Genomic DNA, 10554 nt, shown 5'->3' with positions numbered 1-10554 from the left:
AATATTATAATTATGTTATATTATAATAGTCTTATTTATATCTTGATCTACATTTGAAAGAAATTAAAGAAATTGGCGATTTTGGAATTCATCTCGTTTGAATAAAAACTCAATTATTTGGTTGAAAAATTAATTATTTTGTTGAAAATGTAACTATTTTATAAAAAAAAGTCCTCTTTTCGGTCAAAACATCAACTACTTTGTTAAAATTTATTTATTTTTTATTTGAAGGTTTATCACTTCCGTTGAAAATACATTTTTGAAACTGAAAATTAAAAAAATTTTACTGTTTGGTTTAAAGTTTAACTCTTTGATTGAAAACTCATATTTTTCGCTTAAAAAACTTAAATTTTTGTAGATAATTTGTCTTTCTGACTTTAAAGTTCAATAATTTCGTTGAAAATTCGTGTATTTTGTTTAAAATATGTCTTTTTTTGTAAATGATTACTTTTCTTGGCCGAAAATTCATCTTATTGGTTGACAATTTAACAACTTTGTCGAAAATTCACTTTTCTTGTTAAAAATTATTTATCTTTATCTGAAAATGTAACTATTATAGGATTGATTAAAAATTAATCGTATATATTGGTTAAGTTGAAAAATCGTTTTTTTTTTATAGAACATTAATCTTCTTGGTCGAAAATTCACCTTTTCCCTTCAAATTTAACAATTTTGTTGAAAATTCGTTTTTTTGTTTAATTCAATTTTTTATCACAGTTTTTATCTGGAAATTGAACTATTCCATTTTTTGTTGAAATTTTATCCTGGAAATTTTATTAGTTAAAACACTTTTTATTTGATAGAAAATGAATTTATTTGTTTTCGATTATGATTTTTTTTAATTGCAAGAATTTTTAAATAACATTTTTTAAATTAAATTTAAGGTATTAAAAATTGAAAAATAATTGATTTTACAATATGATTCTGAATCCATTCAAAATTAAATAATTAATAGATATTAGTTCTTAAAGTTATTTTCAATGATGACTTCCAATATTATTTCAGTCTAAAAAATTTTATTTGTGACCCATTAAATTTGAAATTTTTAATTAAAAAAAAAATTTCGTTAATTATTAGCAATAGTTAACCGTTCATTTAAAACAATGCATCATAAACAACTATTAAAAACTATATGAATTTGAACAGAATGATTCGAAATAGAAAGCCTTGAATTATTAAAATTGTAATGATCTAAATTTTGACTTTGAACGCTACAATTTTAATTTTTAAAAAGATGCAAAATTAATTTAAAACTTAAAATTATTTCAAATAATTTGAAACACGATGTAGATTTTTGCAGATTTTTTTAAAAAGTAAGCTTTTGAGAATTGTAAAATATTTAAAAAGAATAAGAAAAATTGTTAGAGGCGAGGGGCACTTATTTTTATTTTTTTATTCCCAAACTTTTTTGTAGGTCCTTTTCGGTGTTTTTTTTCATGCCTTTCAGGCTTTTTCTACCCAGCCAATATATTTATTTATATATACGGCTCAAAATTCTTGTTTTTCTTTCATTACATAACCTTCCTTCCAATTTAGTAATTTAAGTTTTCAAAGTTTGTAGTTTATCAATGGATCAATTGCAGGTTCTCTACTCTACTTGGATAATTTTTTGACAATACATGTAAAAATTTATGTACTCACAACATTGCCAAAACCGTTTTTTCATGTTAATCACTCACAAGAAAAATCATATAATTTCATTTTTCACAAATTTAAAATAAGTTTAGCTGTAATTTTCGATTCTAAATAATAAAACATGATACATTCTTCCTGTTAACCAAAAAAAAATTGGATTACAAGTCGAAAAGTTTAATTAAGCAAATAAATAACAGACTTAACCTACAATTAATTGTATTCCCCTTAAAATTTGACCATTCAGAGCAAAATCAGGAAAAATTTTACCCGTACATTGCACTTACATTATAAGTAACAACTGAGTCTACGAATTCTAGATTATTAATTTCATTGAGAATATTTGACAAGATTCAAAGGAATGAAAGCAGGTTGAGTTTTCACGCACATTGCTATACTGACCTGTATATTAAATTTAATACACATGTATATTAAATTCACTAAGTGGGACGATGGTCGTGGGGGCTAAAGCGTAGGCTTTGGACCCACTCCTTCGGCTTGCGGGTTCGATTCCCGCCTCGCACTCTGGAAGAGTCTCGATGGCCCATGCGGTGAACACTAGCCTAGCAAGGGAGTTGTTCATCTCCGGAGAGTCGTGGGACCGGTACCTCTAGAGAAAAAGGTTTTCTCTAAGTACTTAAGGCTGTTGCTCTTGGTGGTTCGGAACCCACCTTAAACTGTAGGTCCCCCTTCCACCACCAAGTAAGTGTGTGGAGGGTGTGTAAAGGAATAGAGAAGGTGTAAGAAAAATGTAAACCCTTAGGGGACACATTAGAAGCTTCCACTACTATTAAATTCACTACACCAATTTTTGTTAACCCTCTACCGCCGGTAAAAATTTTTTTATTAGTTTACTTTGAGTTTTTTAAGAATGTTATGCCTCAGGTGCAGTGTATATGAAAAAAAATTTTCAGCTCACTAGCCTTCTGACTAACATATAAATGGATACTGTGAAAAATTCCATTCATCTTAAAGTAATATTTAAAAAATTCCAAGGCTACCGAACGTTACATATATGTCACTGTGGGCGGTAGAGGATTAAATTTCAGTAGCGGTATTGCATATTTACTTTACACACATGTATATTAAACCTCATACAGATTTTTCTAACAGTGCATGATTTTGCAGTCAGTGCAGTTTGTGGAAAGTTTTGGAGTTTTTAAAGTGATTAAGTTTGTTTTGAGTAAAGTGAAACAAAGTGCGGTTGAACTTCTTCTTAAATAAATCAGAAGGCAGCAGTAGCGGAAGGAAATTTCTTAAAACAATTCTTTGGTGAGTAAATTTTTTACAATTCTAGAATTATGTACCATAACTACAACGCAATCATTACATTCACGTAAACTTTGCGTACAATCTGTGTTTCGCGATTGTGCTGGTAGAAATTTTCATAATTTTATAGATTTTGGACCTATTTTATATATTGCTTCCTCATATAATGTAATATACTTCGATTACAAAAAAATATATTTTATTCCCTTAATGTACACCTCATATAAATGTAAAGCAACTTTGCCCTTTGCTAATTTGCAAACGACACAATTTTCCTAGCATTCTTCTAGTAAAATCATACTGATTTTACTTTATCTTATGAATCTTTTTAGTAATCCTTTTCATTTGTAATCGATCTTAGCCTTTAAACAAATTATATCAAATGATAATGAGTTAACATTTTTAATATAGATTCGAAATTTTTTTTATTGTTTTCATGTTTTCAGCAATTTGAGGTAAGGAAGCATGAAGAATTTTAAAGATTTGACAACTGATGAAATGGCTGTCGAGCTGCAGAAGGTTATTGATCCTAAAGTAGCCGCAATTTTGAAACGTAAGAAGAATAATTTGTTTTGTAATTTTCACGAAAAATGTTTTCCATATATAAAGTGGAATAGTTAAAATTGAATAGAATAATATATTTGAATAGCGAAGCGAAATTTATATTAGCGATTATGCCTAATGGTGCGATTGACGAATTTTTTTATGTTCATACAATTCATGCGCTGGCCATTTAACTTGCAAAAATTTTCCCTTTTTTGGTACATTTTAGGTGCGATAAAGTTTTTACAGCGTTGAAACAATTGAAGAATAATTTTCAATGCTCTCAAAAATTATTTCATTATTTTTAGGATTGAAGATATGTGATCCTTATGAAATTATCGATTTAATTAGTGTTGGGTTCCCCCTGCTTTTCCCTGTAATAACATAGATTTTGTCTTAAAATGTTAGGAAATGATAGCGAACATGCTGACGGACGTCTGCGAACTATTATTTTGTGGGATAATTAAAAAAAAATTAATTTTGCTAAATTTGGTTAATGTGTGTGTGCGCGTGTGCGTGCGCGCGCGTGTGTGTGTGTGTATTTTGAGGTTAAGTGTTGCAATTTTCCCCAGCTTTACTTCCAAACCACACAATATGGTTTGCCGAAAACTTCAGACAAGCAAAACAAACACTTTAACTAATGCCCCGGAACTAAACTGTTTGCAGGCACTTCAAAAAGTTTATTTCATAAATAATTTCCAAATGATTAGTCGAAAAATAATCTTCATTGAAAATGAGACTGCCTGATTGAAAGTTGAATTACTTTGTAGTGATCCCAACACGGCACTCTACTCAAATGTGCATGCAACGTATAAAGCTTTTCATTGACAAAATTATTGATAAAATTATTGATGAAATTATTATCCAGTAAATAAAAAACATGTCACTTAATATAATCTTTTTTTATCATTTTTTTGTATTGTTATTAATTTATGCATTTTGTATGTTTTATATCAATCTAAATAGATATACAAATTTTATTCCAGGTACATTCTGAAATATTTATTATATTCATCTAGAAATTGTAAACGATTCGATTTCATTCAATCCAAATGTTTTGAGACTTATTTATCACAAATTTCGTTTTCATACAACAGTGCGGAGTCTAATGTCTTGGAGAGATTATCTCAGAATGTGCAATTTATAAAATTTTTAAATTGTTTTGAGCGTTACAAACTTTGTAAAACAGTTCTGCTAACATCTTACACGTAGTAAAAATATACGTCTTTTTCCAGAACAATACATTGATGGCAGGGCGGTTTTGAGTCTTACCAAAACCGATTTTCGAAGTCTGCAAATCAAAATGGGTCCGGTAATGAAATTATACAAACTACAAAAAGAGATTTCTGTAACAGAGGTAAGTTTTTTATAAAATTTATAGGCGTGGACACTTCAGAAAAGGACTTATCAACACGAATGGAAGCATTAGAAAATGAGGCTTAATGCTTAATGCAACGTCAACTGTTATTGATTCGACACAGTTTTCGGTAAATATCACCACAACCTATTTTGCAGTTGTCGATTTTAGTCTTAGTTTTAAAACATGGTGTTTTCACAGAAGTATGGTATCGTTCGATTAACACTGGAGAACAACCGCAAGGATTTATAGTCTTATACGCAATAGAGAACGGCACATTCGGGGAACAGGCAAGAAAAATGTTAGTGTGAACACTGGTAGCAGCTCTTATTGCACGTCAGAGTAACTGCTAGTTTATTCAATTAAAACTAATTTTATCTCTGATAGAGAGTCAAGCAAATTTTGTTCAATTCAAAAAACAAATTTTCGGATTGCATAACATTTTCTTCTTTTCATTTCAGTTATCCCCGCGATGAAGCTAAGTGGAATTTAGCCAAAGCAATTGTTGCTGAGTTTTCATTTTTAAAAAGCAATTTTGGAGAATCTGGATGCGTAAGTTATTCTCACGAATATATAATGTATGAATATGTAATGTAAGTTATGTATTCATTTCTTATAATTTTACCCATTCACTTTTTTGTTGACAGGAGACTTTGACAGACAGGCTAGGAAAGGATTTCTAGAAACACGCTTATGGAATGCTCGAAAGAAGATACTTTCATCTCAAAAAATACCGCAAAACTAAAAAGGGGAAGCTGTGTCCTAAATCAACCGAGCAGTACTCGGATATGAAAATTCTGAGTAAAGAAGATTTAAACCGCAAAGTAAGAAACTATTTTTAGTTGAAACATGTTGAAATATTCGTTTTATTTACTTTATATTTTCTATTTCAGGCATATTTAATGGAATACAAGATGCCAAATTATGCAGAAAAAGAGAGAGTGGATTTTAAGGAAGTCACCGACTATCACAGAAATTCACGACAAGTAACCTAGACTTTTTGATTATAACTGTGAAATGGTGAGTTTATAATAAATATGTATGAGAAACGCATTTCAGTTTTTTATATTGTAACAAGGATCACAATAATTCAGCAACTAAATTGACGGAGAAATAGGGGATTTTGGCATCTTAAGAGGGGATTTTTGTGAAGAAAGGAGAAATTTTCTTTCTTTGAAAAAGAGTAACGTAATGAAAACTTAAATTTTCAATCCTTAAAGTTTAATTTTCATTAAGAAACGGCACTAAGGAACTTTAAATTAGCTGCTACTGAACTTTCAAACAGTCTCTAGTTTATTTTTTTGTTCTTTATATAATATTTTTTTTTTTGGGCTACGATAAGTTCCATGTAATTTAATAATATTGTTTCAGAAATAAATATTTTACATTTTTGATGTGATTATTTTAAAACTGTGAATAGATTTATTTTAAATAAGGCGGCAAATAAGCAACCAATGGACGCCTGCGTTACGGGCATGCGCGTCTCTTTGCAAGCGTCTCATTTTTGACTTAGCAATTAGTAAATTTTGTCTAACCAATTGGTAGATTTTGACTAACCAATCAGTAGTTTCGCCACCGTCCGCCATTGCGACAGGTGGCCCGCCACGTCCACAGTTTGAATAATTGAATTGGTTAAACGAAAATGACCAATTCAATTAGTCACTTTTGACTAATTGTCAGTTGCTGAGTTCTTGCATCTACAATTAGTCAAAATTGACTGATAATTAGTTTAATTTAACTGATTCAGATTTAGCGAGTACTTTGTTAAAATTTATTTTTTTATTTAAAGGTTCGTCTCTTTCGCTGAAAATTTAACCATTCGGATGAAAATATGCCTTTATGTGTTGTGAAAAATACATTTGTGAAACTGACAATTAATCTATACCATTTTTGGTTTAAAAAATCGTGTATTTTGTTGAAAATTCGTCTTTCCCAGGAAAAAAGAACCGATAGAAAGCGAGTCGGTTTGAATTGCGTATCTGTCATTTACAGGTTAAAATAATAAAAATGAAATCGGTTGGCCACATTTTTAATTGGTCACCTGTGCGCGGTGCTTTAAATCTGCCATTCCACATTCGTCAAAATGCTCAGTGAATAGAGTTGAATAAGACTGAATAACCTAAAATAATTCCTATGAGCATTCTACGATTCATTAATATGCATATGAATGGGTTGAGATTCAATATGAAATGGAGTCCTTAAAAGATCACACCTAATGGTAAAAATACGATGCGCACATAGCAATTTTCAATAAGCGTGAATCTGCCAATTGTAGGTTACCTCAGACTGTTTTTAACTGAGTAGACTATGCAGATTAAAATTTTAAAGAATTAATTGTTACGAATGAGAAGTATGAGGTAATAAATTTGAATAGTACAATGCTGATTAATCAAAAATTACAGAAATTCAAATTAAATAATATTGTAATACGAGGGTAGTTCAATAAGTCCTTAGAATGACCAACAGATGGCGCGCGAATCGCTCCAAATCATCTGTTTTCAGTCAGCACCACTCCCGACTAGATATATGGTGCAGTCACAGTCCACATCTTCTGAGTTTACGTGTTTTTATAACCAATTGAAAAAAAAAATTGTTCGTTAAGAAAAATGGAAAACAACGAGTTCAGAGAGGTAATCAAACATTTTCATTTAAAGGGTTTAACTCCATATGAGATAAAAAATGAATTGGACTCAGTTCATGGAACATCTGCCCCTGCCTTAGCAACGGTTTATAACTGGATAAATGACTTTAAGCGTGGTCGTACATGAATAAGTGACGAACCACGTTCAGGAAGGCCCGTAGAAGCAAGTACTCCCGAAATCATCAATAAAATCCACGATATGGTGTTGAAGGATAGAAGATTAAAAGTGCGTGAGTTAGCTGAGGCCACAAGGATATCTATAGGTGCAGTTGTTTCAATTCTACATGAAAAATTGGGCATGAAAAAGCTATCGGCAAGATGGGTGCCGCGTTTGCTCTCAGCTGAGAATAAACATGGACTTTGAAAAGGGTAAAACAATCACTGGTGAATATTATGCATCATTATTAGAACAGCTGAAAGAAGAAATTTAAAAAAAACGACCACATTTGGCGAGAAAAAAAATTCTCTTTCATCACGACAACGCCCGAGTTCGCACATGCTTCGTTTCAATGCCTAAAATTGAAGAACTAAAATTCGAATTGGTCGAATATCCACCGTATTCACCAGATTTAGCGCCCAGTGACTTTTTCTTATTTCCAAACTTGAAAAAATGGCTCGGTGGACAGAGATTTCCAGACAACGAAGACGCCATTGCCTCTGTAAGTGCTTATTTTGAGGAACTTCCGTTGTAATTCTCTTTTAAAAAGTAGTTTTATTAGATTATCCTGTACAGAAATTATAAGATTTGCATTGAATTAAGAGCCAGTGATATTCATCTTATTCAGTGCACATGATAATGGCTGCAGGGAGTCCACGTGTTAGAAACAAACTCCGCATTTCGCTTACATCCATTTGCATCACAAACATCCAAATGTTAAGACTTTCAATACCCGCATTTTTGGTCTAGGTAATTTCGCTAAGATAAAACGTGAGTGTTAGTTTTTATAAGTTTAAGATTCATATATGGTAAATGTGAAATAAATAAATAAATTTTTAACATTCTGATGTGCTGTGATGCAAACATGTCAAAAAAATTTTCAGCAAAATCAATTAAAATAACTAAAAATAAATAGTCTGTAAATAAAAATAGACTACGTGTAAGCCAGGATTTTCTTAAAAGTTGCCAATTGACCTATTTTTTAATAAATAAATTTAACTATTTAATTTCAATTTGTTTTATTTAAATTAGTAACTTTTTATCGGAATTATCGTTCCTCTATCGGTTAATGCTGATTCATAATCGCTACTGAATGGGTCCGAGAAAAAAGTTACGTGGCCGAATAAAAATTTTCACTTCTCATTCAAAACTCACTCTAACCTATAGGCAACTATCTAGAATTCCAGTGACAGATACGCAATTCAGAAGACCTCAAAACCCATTCAGATGCAAGTGAATGGATTTTTGTTTCCTGGGTTCTTTGTAGAAATCAAATTGTTTTATGAAAAATTTATACTTTTTGGTTAAAAATTAAATTTTTCGCTTGAAATGTCAACATTAAATATTTTTCGGTTGCAAAGTGGTTTTGTTGTAAATGCAACTATATTCTTAAAAATTAAAATAATAATTTTTGTGTGGAAAATTCGATTGTTCACTTAAAGTTGAACTACTTAGTAAAAAAATTAATTTTTTCTTATTCAGGATTCATAATTTTAGTTGAAAATTCAACTATTTGCCTTCAAATTAACTTTTTTTTTAAAATTTTACTGTTTTGTAAAAAATGCATCTTTTGGGCGTTAAAAGTCAACAATTTAATAGAAAGTTCAACTATTTGGTCGAAAATTTAAATTTTTTTTGAAAAATTATATATTGGGGTTAAAAATTCAGCTTTTTTGTTGATAATATTCTTTTTGACTTTATAAATTCAATAATTTCGTCGAAAGTTCATGTATTTTGTTGGAAATTGACCTTGTTTGGTAGAAATTAAATTTTTTTGGATGAAAATGTATCATTTTTGGTCAAAAATGCAATTGTTTGGTTGAAATATCAACTGTACATCGTCTTGAATATAAAAGTCGATTATTCACTAAGAGTTGAACTACTTTGTAAAAAAATACGCTTTTTTAAACAACGTTTTATAATTATGTTTCAAAATTTAACTATTTGGTTGAAAGTTTAACTCTTTGATTGAAAACTCATATTTTTCCCTTAAAAAATTCAACTTTTTGTAGATTATTCGTCTTTTTGACTTTAAAATTAAATAATTTCGTTGAAAATTCATGTATTTTGTTTTAAATTTGTCTTTTTTTGCAGATCATTAATTTTCTTGGTCGAAAATTCATCTTATTAGTTGACAAAATAAATAAAATTGCCTTAAAATCGTCCTGATTCTTTAATTTTTTTAATTTTTAAAATCTTTTCAAATATTCACTTAAAATTAATTTTTCAAAATAAAAAAACATTTTCAATGGTCAATTTTCGACCAAGAAGATTAATGTTCTATCAAAAAAAAGATTTTTCAACTTAACCAATATTTACGATTAATTTTTAATCAATCCTATAATAGTTACATTTTTAGATAAAGATAAATAATTTTTAACAGGATAAACGAGTTTTCAGCAAAGTTTTTAAATTGTCAACCAATAGATGAATTTTCGACCAAGAAAATTAGTGATCTACATAAAAAGACAAATTTTAAACAAAATACATGCACTTTCAATGAAATTATTTAATTTTAAGGTCAAAAAGACAAATTATCTACAAAAAGTTGAATTTTTTAAGCGAAAAACATGAGTTTTCAATCAAAGAGTTAAACTTTCAACCAAACAGTTAAATTTTTTTTATTTTCAGTTTCAAAAATGTATTTTCAACGAAAGTGATGAACCTTCAAATAAAAAAAAAATAAACAAAGTAGTTGAACTTTTGATAGAAAGGACGACTTTTTTACAAAATAGTTTCATTTTCAACAAAATAATTAATTTTTCAACCAAATAATTCAGCTTTTATCTCAAAAAGATGAATTCCAAAATCGCCAATTTCTTTAATTTCTTTCAAATGTGGATTAACATATAAATACTAGGCAGTCTGATAAGTCCCTGAAAAATGAAACACGGAGACGTTTTTTTGGCCAAAGTCGGTTTTATTTTTCAACATACACTCCTTTTAGGTCGATAC

At 29.6% G+C, this 10554-nt stretch overlaps 1 protein-coding gene and 1 long non-coding RNA gene across 2 annotated transcripts in view; one reads left to right on the top strand and one right to left on the bottom strand.

The window, feature by feature from the left end:
* The window catches only part of LOC117170347 (neuronal acetylcholine receptor subunit alpha-7-like), a 1604403-nt gene that overhangs the window by 504033 nt on the left and 1089816 nt on the right, over positions 1 to 10554 (bottom strand). The window lies entirely within an intron of this gene.
* On the top strand, positions 4942 to 5826 carry LOC117170351. Its single transcript, XR_004466773.1, has 4 exons — positions 4942 to 5102; positions 5263 to 5353; positions 5449 to 5625; positions 5695 to 5826. It is a non-coding gene; the product is annotated as an uncharacterized LOC117170351 (long non-coding RNA).

This window comes from Belonocnema kinseyi, chromosome 3 (genome assembly GCF_010883055.1).
Source record: "Belonocnema kinseyi isolate 2016_QV_RU_SX_M_011 chromosome 3, B_treatae_v1, whole genome shotgun sequence".
In the NCBI taxonomy this organism is placed as follows: Eukaryota; Metazoa; Arthropoda; class Insecta; order Hymenoptera; family Cynipidae; genus Belonocnema; species Belonocnema kinseyi.
This window is presented reverse-complemented; position numbering and strand designations above follow the sequence as displayed.